The sequence below is a fragment of the Eumetopias jubatus genome, unplaced genomic scaffold (genome assembly GCF_037043125.1).
Source record: "Eumetopias jubatus isolate StellerSeaLion01/CBP00866 unplaced genomic scaffold, mEumJub1_p1.0 scaffold_7, whole genome shotgun sequence".
NCBI lineage: Eukaryota > Metazoa > Chordata > Mammalia > Carnivora > Otariidae > Eumetopias > Eumetopias jubatus.
Window position 1 is genome coordinate 21322572 of NW_028274813.1, and position 14403 is coordinate 21336974.

Here is a 14403-nt window from a genome sequence, read left to right on the forward strand (position 1 = left end):
TCTCAGAATCATACTAGAAAAAGCTGAAACATTAGAGAGACTAAAGGTCTAGCTAATTGAAATTGTTAGCCCAGCTGTTGAAGATGAAGCATTAGCCCTGTCACTCTATAAAGAGCCAAATCTCTAGGCCCACCCCTCAGCCCGAAGCAGGGTACTGACTGACAGCCTCACTAGGGCTGTGTGGTTTGAGGGGGAAAGAAAAGGATTTAGGGCGGGCAGAATCAATAGATTCCATTACAAACGCCATATTTATTTTGTGCTCTTAACCCATTTTTTTCCCCAGGCAATCAATAATATTCATTCAAGTGCCCAGAATGTCCAGAGCCTTAAATTAAGGGTTCCAAGTCTTTCTCCCTTGAGGAGTTGACACCCTAGCCAGAGAATAGACACACTAACACACCCACTAGTAAACTTAGAAACTGAGATATGACCAAGTACAATCATATACACTTTAAAAATTTTTTAAAAAAGAAGATATCCAAAACAGAACCTGAAACTATTCAGTTTGTGACCGTCCCTCTGACAGTCTGAGACAAAAAATCTACATCAATGATTCCCATCTTTTCCCAGTAGAAGGAATCCATTTTTTTATTCCAATAACCTTTAAGTAATAGTTGTCATATTTTTGTATATTCAGTTCGTGAACTAGGAAGGCCCACAGACGCCAATTTACCAGTGCCTTGCAGTAACTCTGACTTCCACCAGGAGGCGTCAGCACACGTTTTTAACTACGAGTCTACAGAACGGCACAGTATTTAGATTGATGAGGTGACTTCTCGTAATTCTCTTAATTTGTTGCTAGGTCTCTCTTCACCATTAATGTAAGAATGGATTTTGAACAACTGTCGTGGAGATATCTGTGGGATTAAAAAAAAAAGCATAGGCTCTGAAATCTAAAGATATGATTCTGGTTCCTCCTCTGTGTTTGTGGCTCTGTGATCTACACAAATTATCAACCTCGAGTTGAAACAATGGACATCCTAATAACCCATGCCCTGTCTTCTTCATAGGGTTGTTTTGAAGAGACAACGTATTTAACCTGAACTATTATTCAGCTTAATCCTCTGCAAAAATCTCACCCCTCAGTTAACAATAATGAATGTTAAGTGCTCCTTCAGGGACAAGTACATTGTAGATGCTACACAATTGTTCATTTCCTGCCCCCTTAATATTTCCCCAGTCAAATAAAAGATCTAGATCTGCACTGTCCAGTACAGTAGTCATTTGCCCCATGAGACTGCTGAACACTTGAAATGTGGCTAGTTTCAGGTGAGGTGTGCTGTCAAGGGTAAAACTCACACCAATTTTCAAAGATTTAGCATGAAAAATGTAAAATATTTTATTAATAATTCTCACTCGATTATATGTTGGGATAATACTTTTGATATATCAGATTAAATAAAATATATTACTAAAATGAATGTGGTTACTGAAAATCTTAAATGATGTCTGTGACTCACATTATATTTTCTGTGGTCTTGACCATGCAGGTTTTCAACTTTGTCCTGCTATGAGGTTCCATGTTTCAAACATAAACACTCTGAGATGGGAAAAGAAGTTTCAGGGGAAGCTTGAGATTTAGCTATTCTGCTCCTTGGAAACTATCCTTCAGAAACACACTCATGAGTACCTGTACAGTGCAGCACTATAGTACAGTTTATAGTATTGTGTATAGTTTGAAGAAAATACTGGAAACAGCTTAAATGTTCAACAATTGGGGACTGATAACTAAACAATGGTACATTCTTATATTGGACATATACAACTATTAAAAAGGCAAGACATTTTCCATAAGAACCACCTGAAATGTACCTAAAATTAATACAATGTTATATGTCAATTACATCTCAACTTCTAAAAATTAAAAAAAAATAAGTAATCTTTATACCCGACATGGGGCTCAAACTCATGACCCTGAGATCAAGAGTTCTATGCTCTTCCAACTGAGCCCGCCAGGTGCCCCTAAAAATTAAAAAAAAAAAGAACTACCTAAGACACTTATTAAAAATACAAATCCCTAAAAACTTCTCAGGCCTCCCTCTGAGAAATTCTGACTCAGCGCGTCTGGGGTGAGACTGTATGTTTAAAAAGTGCCCCCAGGAGATTCTGATTCCCAGACAAGTTTGAGACACACTAAAATAATGTGTGTGTGTGTGTGTGTGTGTGTGTGTGTGTGTGTGTGTGTGTGTGTGTGTGTGTATGGAAAAGATATCAAAGATAGTGTTTGGGAAAATGTTACATGGTGACTTTTGTTTATAACACAGTAATTACGTGTCTGTGTACATATACATATTTATGCATAGCAAAAGGTTTGGATGGCTATGAGCCCCACCGAAACTTGTGGTTGCCTCTGGGAAGCGTGAGGGGAAAAGGAGACATCCTTTCCGTTTTCTCTTGGGTACTCCAACGTTTGTTTGTTTATACGTCATTGAAAGGGAGGAGAAGGTGTGATTTCATCAGTTCCCCAGTGCTGGGGAGGGAGGCGCGGGCGAGGCTGCCCCGCCGCGCTCACAGTCTGGCCACCTTGGGTCCCCTGGTGCGGGTGCGGCCAGGTCCTCCGCCGCAGCTCCAGCCTCGCCAGGGGCTCCTCTCCCTCCCCTGCCCGGCCGCGCGGGGGAGCCCGAAGCCGCCCTGAATTCAGGACTGGGGAAGAGGGCTTTCGGGATCGCAGCTTGGCCAGAGGCAGAGCCAGGGCGGTGAGGTCACCAGCACAGCTGCGAACTATTTCAAGGAAACAGGTGGCCGTTCTGGCCTCGTCCTAGGCTGGGAGTTTGCTGAGACAGGCCATTGCAAGGGCGACCTCAGAGCCCAGCCTTAGAGCCTCCGTGTCTGGGAAAGGGGAGCGCAGGGTGATCCCCGAGCCTCAGGAGCCTGCAGAAAGTACTCCCTGCCCCTCAGCGAAGGGCGGTCTGGTGGGCCCCGGAGGCCACCAGCCGTTGAGCAGTCACCGGGGAGTTTCGGCAGTCCTACGCAGAGCTGTACCCTATCATATTGGAATGTCTAGGATGGGGCCTAGACATCAGCATTTTGAAAGCTCCCAGGTGATCCCAATGTGCGGCCAAGGTGGGAGACCACTGGGGTAAGACCAGTGGGTACTTCAGTTAAAGCCCCTGGATCTGTAGCATCCCCTGGAAGCCTGTTAGAGATGCAGAGTCTCATGCCCTATCCTGGACCTAGTAATTCAGAACTTGCATTTCCACCGGCCCCCAGGTCCCAGGAGATCCTGGGCTCTTTAGGATTTGGTGGGGCCAGGAGATAACACACAGGCTCTGGGGGCTTGTAAAATGTGTGGAATTCTAGCAAAGCTTTTGACTCCTGTGTGCTCCTCAGGGGTCCCTCTCAGAGCCTCATTTTCCTCGCTGATAGAATGAAGATAATGAACACTCCTTTCAGAGTGTTGTGATGATTAAATTTGACAACACCTGTAAAGTGCCTGGTCCTCCGCACTCAGGAAATATGAGCTCCTCTTTAGAATTGTTTTTGAGGGGCACCTGGGTGGCTCAGTCGTTAAGCGTCTGCCTTCGGCTCAGGTCATGATCCTCCTGGGATCGAGCCCCGCATCGGACTCCCCGCTCTGCGGGAAGCCTGCTTCTCCCTCTCCTACTCCCCCTGCTTGTGTTCCCTCTCTCACTCTCTGTCAAATAAATAAATAAAATCTTAAAAAAAAAAAAAGAATTGCTTTTGATCCTGAGACAGAACCTGTTCAGTTGGCCAGTCTGGTATGAGCATGTGCCGGCCAGGCTTGTCGTCCAGCCGTCCCCCATCCCACCAGCACTGGGAATGTCTTTTCTCTCCAGGGACTGAGACCAGAAAGTCTGTGGCTCAATCCAAACAGTCGGAGTCCAGAGTTGTTTTTCCTGTTGAAATCATGTGATTGCTCCATCATTGGGAAAAGAAAAACAATAAAAGGGAGTAGGTTCTTGTCATTGCCATGGAAGCTTTTCTGAGCCAGCTGGAGAGGAGAAGGGCTTGGGGAAGGGGTTTGCCAAATCTCCGCCTGCCTGGGCTTCTTGATTGCAGATTAGCCCCAGATTGAGTGTCTGAGAAGCCGCCCCGCCCCGGACGATGTGCGGAACGATATGCTGAGAAGGACAAGTTGTGTACAAGATTAAGCAATGCTGTGCTTTTAAGGGTCATGTAGCTTCAGCCAATAACGGTGCTCTTTTGTTTTGTTTTAAAGCACCATTCATTCACTTAACAGTTCATTAAGCATTTTCTATGTGCCAGGCACTGCACTAACTCATTTCATCATTGAAGTTCCCCCTTGAGGCTGGTATTGCCCTTATTCTATTGGTAAGAAAATAGGCTCAGACGTTTGGTTCGAAGGCCCACCAGCCACTGAATGACAGAATTGGGATTCAGATGAAAACTCTCCTGGACCTACCGCCCACTCTGGTTCACATTACTTGACTGTTGCAGCCATGCAAGCTGGAGCTCTTTCTCGTTAAAGATGGGATGGTTTGTTATTCTTCGCGTGTTTTCCCCCTGGGGTTTAGAGGCACCATCTCCTGAAGGCCTCCGCCTGTCCCTTCATCCTCTGACAGGAAGCGTGTCAGTTCCACGATGAATCACAATTCTGCATTCGCCTGCAAAATACAAGAGTTTAAAATGATGCACCTTACTCTCTTTCAGCTTTCCATTTAAGAAATATTTATCAGGAATGTCAGGAAATACATAGATGACTAAAAAGGAGACATCAGTCCCGTTTGAGAGATGGGAGCAGGAGAGAATGAGCTCTGGCCCCGGGGGGAGTGGAGAATATGTAGTGGTTTTATGGGCCAAAAGGAGGGATTTCAGGCAAAGGGACAGCATAGGCAATGGCACGTAGACATGGGATGTATCTCTGTGCTATTCTTTTTTTCCGGTTGCTAAAATCCAGGCCCCTTGAAATAAAAGCCAATTGGGATTTTTAAGAACAAACTTTATTTTGAATTTTAAATGAATTCAAAATTATAATATTAATAGTACTGAATAATTTCTGGGGTTTTTTTTAGAGAAGGGGCAAGTCAGGGGAGATGCGGAGGGGGAAGGAGACAGAGAACCTTAAGCAGGCTCCTCACCCAGCGTGAGCCCCATATGGGGCTCCATCTCATGACCCTGAGATCATGACGTGAGCTGAAATCAAGAGTCAGATGCGCCACCCAGGCACCCCAGTATTGAATAATTTCTAATACCATGTGCCACCCACCATCCTAAACACTTAATGTACCTTAACTTACCCCTCTCAAGGACCCATTTTACAGGTGAAGAAATTGAGACACAGAGAGGCTAAGCAATTTGCCAAGGGTCTTACAACTATTACATGACTGAGCCAGGATTCAAACCCAAGCCTCTTGGCTCTCAATCTGCTCCCACCCATCTCTCAAATGCCAGATACCCTAACATATCGGTGCAGCCTCTGTCAAACTCATTTTTTTTAAAGATTTTATTTTAGAGAGAGAGAGAGAGTATGCACTTGCAAGTGGGGGGAAGGGCAGGGGGCGAGAATCTCAAGCAGGCTTCATGCTGAGCACGGAGACGACCCTAAGATCATGACCTGAGTCAAATCCAAGAGGTGGACATTTAACTGAGAGTCACCCAGGCGCCCCTCTGTCAATCTCATTTTGAAAATTCTTTCTTGTAATTTACTTCTAGTGCAGAGCAGGGCTGTATCCCAGGAGATGTGTAGCTCTGCTACAAATATCTGTGTAGTAAAATAAGAATAATAGCTAATATTTATCAAGTATCTACTATATGTCAGAAACAGTGCTAAGTTCTTTACAAGCATCTCCTCATTCAACGCTCACCCAAATCCTCCAACGTAGGTATATTGTTATCCCCACTTTATAAAATGGAACCAGGGCTCAGAAACCAAACTAGCATCCCACAGCTGGGAGGAGGCAGAGCTGGGGGTCAATCCCAGGTTGTCTAAAATTACAGGTTTCCCTCCCAAAAATATTCCCATGGTGCCTCTTTATCTTGGGGGGTCATTTCGTTTCCTCCTTCTTAGTTTTCTTATATTTCAAGTAAAACTAATAAAAATAATATCTGTGTGCAGTTGTATATACCACAAAGGATTCTCAGGGGTTCAATCTCATCTGACTCTCACAGCAACCTTATCAAGGTAGAAAACACCTCTTCCAGCCAGGTCTTCTCTTGAACGCCACTTATCTAATCACTGCATTCCTAGAATGCTATCTCTCTCAGTGTTGACCACACCCCTGCTGCACACACTACCCCTAGTGGGGAGGAGAGGATGGATGAGAAGAGCACAAGGAACATCCACCCCTCATCTACATGGCTGAAGACTGACCAGGGAGGGCAAGATGTCACTGCATCGGTCAGAGGCAAGAGAGGACCCCAATCAGAAGGGCCTGCTGGCATTGTGGAGCTGGAAATCCCTGGGACGGATTCACCACCCCTGAAAACCTGGTGGGGAACCCATGGAAAGGATGGGGTAACTGTCCTGGGTGACAGCACAGAGTGAAGACTGCCTGCCCCCACCCCAGCTGCCCTCAGGTAGACCAGAAGCAGCACTGCAGTTGGAATATGGCCAGTCAAGACCAATGCATGGGCCTACACATGAAGTTTAAGCCAACATTTGGCAGAGAACTGTCAGTAACCCAGAGCCCTAAATTCATCCTGTGTATGATGTGAGAGTCACCCCAAATCAGCATGCCAGCACCATTCTGGCAGCCCAATCTTGGGCAGTCCTGCAAAGGAAGAAACATAGAGGCCAGTGAGGCAATCTGTGCTCCAGGTCACTCTCCTAGACGGAGGAGCCAGCCATGGGCTACTAAAGAGATCCCATAGGTATGAATCTAAGAGCTTTTCAGGGCCTCTCATCAATTCCATGTGCAGAATAGAGGGTCCAAGAGTGCCCAAAGCAAGAAATGTAATGAGGGAAGAGGTACATTTGGATATTTGCCTAGGCTCAAGATACCCCACCTAGATAGCACGTTAGCCCTAGCCAGTCTCCAGAACAAATAGGAAAATTGTGGAGAAAGCCAGTGCCCCATTTACCTGTCTAAGGGCGATACTGCGAGCAATACAAGTACTTTTCACAGTTATGGAAAAGTCCTAGACTGCACTAGTTTTGCGAGCCTCTCTTGTAGCTAGGGATGGCCATGCGGCTCAGTTCTAGCCAATGGGATATAAAGGGAAGTTTACCAGATGGAGAGGAAGGGGTGTTTGAGAAAGATTTTCCTCCCTGATAAAGGAAAACTTCTCTCCCAGCTCAGTCCACTTTCTTCCTTTCTTGTATATGCTTTTCTGAAGATGAGCTACCTGGAGTTGTGGCAACCATCTTGCATTCACAAGACAAGCAGCCTAAGATAAAGCCAAAAAGCCAAGGGTGGAACAACAGAAAGAGCCTAGGTCCTTTAGATGTCATGGAACATTGTACCTCGGGGCTTCCAGCATTCAGACTGTTCATGTCAGATAATTACATGTCTTTACTGCTTGAACCATTATAACTGGTTATTCTGATACTTGCAGCTGGAAAGCATTCCTAACTTAAATATAGGCTATAAGCATCCAACTCAAGAGTGGGCTAGACGCTAATGCCCAACATGCCAAGATTGAAAGAGTCTCTTTTGAAAAGGAGCTTCCAGCCTAGAAATGAGATAAATATGCAAACAGATATGACCCCATGATGCCTAGTAACATTCGAAAGGGTGCATAGGTCCAATCAATTACCTAAGAGAATTCAATCTTATTTGGCCAAGTATGATCGCAGATGGACATTCATGGATGGTGGAAAACATTCCTTTATGGACCTGCCTCTCATTCACAGAGATTCAATGACAGATAGGATCCTACAGTTCCTTCTCTCCCAGACCTCCCTTCTTTCTCTGAATCTCCCCTCCGTGTGTTCCTCAGTCTTTTCTGCTGCATATCTAGGTACCATCTCCCCCTTGGTGGTTGCTGTTTATGGGGTGCATTTCTAGTTCCATCCTGGTTGGGCAGCAGAAGAGAGTTCTTGCAGTTGGCAGTTTTTTAAAGTTCTTCTTAGGATTCAACGTGGTTAAAAAAAATTCTTCATAGTGGAACAGCTGAAACTTAAAAGCCCTTTTTTCACTCAATATCGACTTTACTTAGGGCATAGTGTCAATAGGTTGTTATGTTCTAAGTTTCCCTTCCCATCAGGTGGTAAATGGAATAATCAAAACAGGCAAAGAACACCATTTCTCACACAAAAATGTCTAGATGACAAAGATACCTGTTGGAAATTGGGTCCAGTGTTACAAGATGCAGGAAGGCATAAAAGAAGGGGCATCTTTGTTGGCTTGGAAGAGACAGGGAAGGCTTCACAAAAGAGTAGCATTTGTGTTGGGACTTCAAGGATGATTAGGAATGTATTAGGATACTTGGTTATAAATAACAAACTCAACTAAAAATAGTTTAGGAAAAAGACTGAATTGTAAAGATATTGGGTCTCTTTCACAACATAAAAGGAAAAGGTGAATGACCTGAAAGAAGGAGGGGCAAGGAAATAGCTGGTCTGCGGCACAAATGGAGTGGAGAATCCCTTTCTGCTTTGTTTGCCTGTTTCTCTCTGCATCTTAGAGAAAGAGTGATGCCAATTTTTTGCTCTTTATAGGAAATTCTCAGGAACTCTGGCTGGCTCACCTTCGTTCAGTGGACTACCTGTAGACCAACCAGCTGTGATAAGAGGTGTGGAGTCATGTGAGAACTTGTCGGTGCCTGCCAGAGACACATGGGTGAGGCAGTGGATGAAGATCCCCCAGAAAAAAAAGAGGCAGGTGTTTTGGAAGGAATCCTGTTGTGGTTTGGAGCTGATATGTCTTGCTGTGTGCACGTGTGTGTATGTCTGTGTATCTGTAGGGTACTAGGCAGATAAATAGAAATGAGCACAGAAGGGAAATGAAAGATGATAAGATGGGTGTAGCTGGGGAACAGCATGCCATTTTAAAAATTTTAAAAAAAAAGAAGAACTACCTGACACTTATTAAAAATACAAATCCCTAAAAACTTCTCAGGCCTCCCTCTGAGAAATTCTGACTCAGCGGGTCTGGGGTGAGACTGTATGTCTCATGTAGAAAGCATGCCATGTAGAGGGAATAGCACAGAGACATGAGAGTCTATGGTGCACTCTGAGAACTACAAATAGTTCTGTATTGGTGGAATAAAGTTAAAGAGGATAAGAGTTGAAGGTGGAGAAGTAAGCTAAGCCTGATCCAGGAGGATCTTGTAGCCCATGGTAAGGAACTAAGATTTCTTCCCTTAGGTAATGAAGAGCTATTGAAGGATTTTGAATAGGGGAGAGAAATAATCACATTGAGTTGGATCATTCTGATACCTATGAGAGGGATGGATCAGAGCAGTGTTTACAAATATGTGGTACCCAGCGTGAGCAGACTTTATTTGGTGCAGAAGCTGGTTGTAAGTGGAATGGAAAAGGGATATTAAATTTCATTAGCTCATGTAGTGAGAGAGTTATTCTTTTTGCAATTCTTTCAGTCTGTTTGATTTAGCCAAGGAGAAATGATCACTTTGGTGCTGATGTCTTTAATACCTCTGTAAGTCTTGATAATCTTTCTCTTTATGAAAGAAAGAGCAGGGCCTCAAACTCAGAACTTTGGCAGCCAACTAAGCTAAGATTAGATAATGTGGTTTTACTTTCATTGTACTATTTTTGTGGTTAACATTCTATTTATGGCAAGTGATACTTGTTTTTCACGGATGATAATGAGATAAAAATTCCTTTTCAATGAAGCTGAGCTAGAGGAGAGCCAATGTAAAGAAACAAGTACATGATAGTGCAGATGATACATGGATATGGAAAGACTGGTGACAGTGAGACACAAATGACTGAGATTTGGGATACACTGGAAAAGAAGAAAATAAGATTAAACACAAGAGACCAGCAAGAAGGATATTGCAATAGTAGAGGAAGAGAGATTTTGAATTCCTTGAGATCAGAGAGCCTTATATTTATTTTGTTTTGCACTCAGGAATCAGCCTTGAGGGCAGCAAGAATGACCGTCCAGTTAGTACCCTTGTCAGCAATGCAAAACACTGTCACAGATGTTGAGCTGGATCTTGATGTTAATTCATTCTTTCAAACATTGGTCCTCAAAACTTCCAATATACTACCTCAAATGCAATTTTGGAAGGTGGGCAGTATAAATGAATTACATTTTTAAAAATGTTTTAAAAAAACTTACCCATCCTTCAAGTTCCTTTAGTTTAAATGTCAGCTCCTCTGAGAAACCTTCCCTGATTTCTCTGTGTACACCCAGCTGCTCCTTGCCCTCTGCTTTCAGTGAAACTTCCTACACATTTAGGCCAAACTTTGCAGAATAATTTCTTTGTGTGCCTCCTCATTAGGCTCTAAACTTCCCAGTGACCCTATCTTTCTTTTTATCCACAGCTCCTAGGACTGTTCTGGCATAAAAATAAGCAGAGCTCAATAAACATTTGTGCAACAAATGAATCTTGCTGTGGGGACACCACATTAAGGAAGAACACTTAGAAAGTCATTACATTCTATTGATTTCAAATTCAGTGAAAGTTCAAAGAAGAGAAAGATCAACATGAACTCGAAGGTGTATTGAAGGAGTTAAGGATGTTACAAGGCTTGGCTTGGAAACAGGAAATCTAAATATTCTTCAACATCACTTCAGCATCCTAATAGCAATATTTCCCACTCAATAGTGTGTGTGTGTGTGTGTGTGTGTGTGTGTGTGTGTGTGTGTGTGTGTGTGTATGGGGGATACTGGAGGAAAGGGAGTAAGGAGCCAGGTCCTTGTGAGGGATTTCTCTTGTCTCTTCTCCCTGCCTGCCTTCTTGAGACCAGCCCTTTGGAATTTGGCTGACGTTGTCTACAATCCCTCTTCCCAGAATTCCACAGAGTGCGTGGTCCATAAATATTTGTGGAATGGAAGCACCTTGCCATAAAAACAAAACCAAATGCTGTATTATTGACTGAAGTTCATTAAGAGTTCATAGAAGGGAGAAGGGTGGGAGCAGTGAGATCTTACTGAAGGATTTCTAGTGGATACAGGTTGGAGTCAGGCTATGGAACATAAAGACATTGACTCTCCCACTCCGATACCCTCCAGTATTTTTCCGTATGGTCAGTTAAGATGACTTCAGTCCTCTAAACCAGCAAAAGCTATACTTAGAGGAGAGTAGCCAATAGCCAGATGTGGCTATTTAAATTTAAATGCAATTAAAATTCAGTTCTTCAGTGGTACTAACCACATTTCACGTGTCCAATAGCCACATATGCTAGTGGCTTCCAAATTGGAGAGCTCAGCTAAAGAACATTTCCATTAGCATAGAATGTCTGATTGGACAATGTGGATCTATGGAGTAAATCCCCTCTCGGTTGCTGAAGGTGGGAGCACGGAGGTGAAACAAGCCAACTTTTAACTGTGTTTTATAGGCCTTTCTGTTCTTCTACACTTCACACTGTTGGTTACTAACACTTCAGGATTTAACTAACATTTTCTTCATTGATGGTTTCCAAACTCTCTGAATGCCTGCTGTGTACACGTTTTGTTTTGCTTTTTACAACTCAGTGGTTTTCAGTATATTCACAAAGTTTTGCACCCATAACCACTATTTAATTCCAGAACATTTTCATCAACCCAAAAGGAAACCCCATATCCACTCAGCAGTCACTCTCCATTTCTCCTTCCCCTGACCCCTTGGCAACCACAAATCTGCTTTCAGTCTATATAGATTTTGCTTATTCTGGATATTTCATGTAAATGGAAACATACAACATGTGGCCTTTTGTTTCTGGCTTCTTTCACTTAGCATATTTCCCAGGTTCATCCATTTTGTAGCATATATCAGTCTCCATTCCTTTTTATGGTTGAATAATATTCCATTGTATGGATGTACCACATTTTGTTCACCTATTCATCAGCTAGTGGATATTTGGGTTGTTTCAATTTTATAGCTATTATAAATAATGTTGCTAAGAATATTCACGTACAAGTTTGTGCATGGGCATATGTTTTAAATTCTCTTGAGTATGTACCAAGGAGTAGAATTACTGGGCCTCTGTTAAACTCTTTGAGAACCACCAAACCATTTTCTAAATTAGCTGCATCATTTCATCTTGTGTAGATTTCAGACCTTATTCTTCTCTTTACCTGACAGTGCCTAACATATAGAAACTACCTATTCACTATTAGACTGGGCAGATGATCACTTTGACTCACATCAAATATCCAGCCAGCCTGGCACTGGAGGATGCCCTGTTGAATGGCATAGGGGTGTGGCCCCAGTCTCCTTAATGCCACTCTATTACCTGTAAGGAATTTAGGCAATCAGTTCAAGTTTGTTGAATACTCACTCCTGAGTTCCATGTACTAGGCCGGGCATTGGAAATGAGTTGGAATATTGTTGCTTTGTACTGGAATGAGAATATGACAGGGACAAGGGGATCACTACCTTTGCCTGGGAGAGTTAGTGAAAGCCTCACCGAGGACAGGACATTTTCATGGATTCTTGAGTGCTAAATAGGAGTCACCACAGAAATGTGATGCAGGAGGAACAACTAAGCAAACATTTTGTGAGATGAGATAGGGGACAGACAGAGTCATAAACAGTTCCTGCCCACAAGAAGATTCCAGGGTAGACATAGTGGAATCCAGATTCTTCTTTCACTTCTCATCCTTCAGAAGGCTGAGTTTAGTGTGATGCAACCAGGGCTATTGATTTAAGAAATTATCTTGGGTCAACATAGTTCTCCACCTAAAGTAGCCTTTCTTCTTTGGAGTGATAGTGTGACCAATCCAAATGGAACTTCTGCTTTGGCAAAAGCCACAGCTATGAAAAGTGAGCAACTGGAATGATGGGCTGATGTCTCCATGTGCTTCTGAAGCTTGGAGAGGGATGCTGGTATAAGAACCTTCCTCACACAGTCTATTTTGCTCTGGTGTTCCTATCAGGTGAGGCTCCACCCAGGCCAGTCCATCTTTTCAATATAGAGTGAACTGATCGCTCATCCATTGAAATAAACTGGGAAAACTGAGCTAATTTAATTCTAGGGTCCTGGGCTCCTCAAAGTAAATGACGTTAAGCTTACTCTAGGGTAAAAATCAAGCTGTGCAGAGTCAGTCAAGCTGGTTTTCACTCCGGTCTTTCTCTACCAACCCAAATTTCTCCCTCTAGAGTTCTGTCAACATAGGAGAATAGAACTAGAGGAAATACTTGTAGGAAAATGGTTACATATTTGTTTTCAAGGTATTAGTGCAACCAAAGTCAAAGATGCTAAAATATAAACTGTGCTACTTTTTTCTACTCACTGTTACCTGGATGCTTAGAGGGGGCTCCTTTTATGAGTGGTAAAACAAAGTTCTGGCAGAACCCTGAATTTATGTGGTTCTTCTTATTCTTTAGAAAGGCCCAGTTCAGGTGAGACAAAATGTTGGGAGGGCTAAAGAACTATGGGAGAAGAAATGGAAGATAGGAACAATTTTAATTCGCTATGCTCTTTCTCCGTTCTAACTTGTGCCTCTTACCTGCAGTGTGGAATGACTGCTGGTGTGTCTTCCAGATGAAAATCTCTTACACTCCAGGCTGATGTCATTTGGTCACACGTTTCACAGGACATGTGGACATCTTTAGGTCAGCTGTTTATTGTGCTTATGTATTAATATATGCAAAGCACTTAGAAAAGTGCCCGGCAAACAATATGTGCCATAGAAAAGTTAGGGTTATTATTATTATAATTATTATTATTATTACCATTACCATTATCATTTAACCTTATCTCCCTAGCTAAGTATTAAGGTCCTTGTAAATGAAGACCTATCTCACCATCTTTCTCGCTCTTACTAAATTGTTAACGCGATTAGGACCTCGCACAAGTCGCTTCCCTTTTGCGAACTCTGGTTGGACCACACAGAAATAGATTGTGCGTCAAGTCCAACCTAAGTCCACAAACACAATTTGGCGCCCACTGTTTACAAGCCACTGTCCTGTGTCCTACGCCTTTTTTTTTTTTTCAGTAAAAAGTATAAAAATGAACACGAAGTCAAAACCCCATGTAGGAGTGAGGCCGGAGAAGCAAGGATCTCCACCGTCCAGCCTTGGTGTGGGGTGTGGGACAGACTCCAAGGCGATCCCCACTCCCCGCCACCCCCACGCTACTTGCGCTACTTTCCGCTCCAGCCCGTGCCTCCACAACCGGCCTCACTCGGCGCAGAGGGGCAGGATCCCGGTTTCGTGTCTGGATCTCGGTCCGGAGGTGCAGCGGAGACGCGAGGCAGCTGCGCCGGGGGCACCGGGAGCAGATCCAGGCTGCGCCCCGCCCGTCCCACCGCCCCGGCTCCCGGCCACCCAATCAGGGCGCGGCTCGGGCGCGCGCCGCGGCCAATCAGGAGCGGCGGGAGCGGCGCCAGGAGCCGGCGGGCGCGGAGCTAGCCTGGAGAGTCGGGA

General features: G+C 43.8%; 1 long non-coding RNA gene across 2 annotated transcripts; it reads right to left on the reverse strand.

Moving 5' to 3' along the window:
* Window positions 1-229: 229 nt before the first annotated feature.
* On the reverse strand, window positions 230-14239 carry LOC114207867 (uncharacterized). Of its 2 annotated transcripts, XR_003608933.1 has the most exons (4): window positions 14162-14235; window positions 13485-13632; window positions 3700-4586; window positions 230-857 (listed from the first exon to the last, which is right to left on the reverse strand). It is a non-coding gene; the product is annotated as an uncharacterized LOC114207867 (long non-coding RNA). The 2 variants fall into 2 exon arrangements; XR_003608931.2 differs by having other exon boundaries at window positions 13485-14239.
* Window positions 14240-14403: the final 164 nt, after the last annotated feature.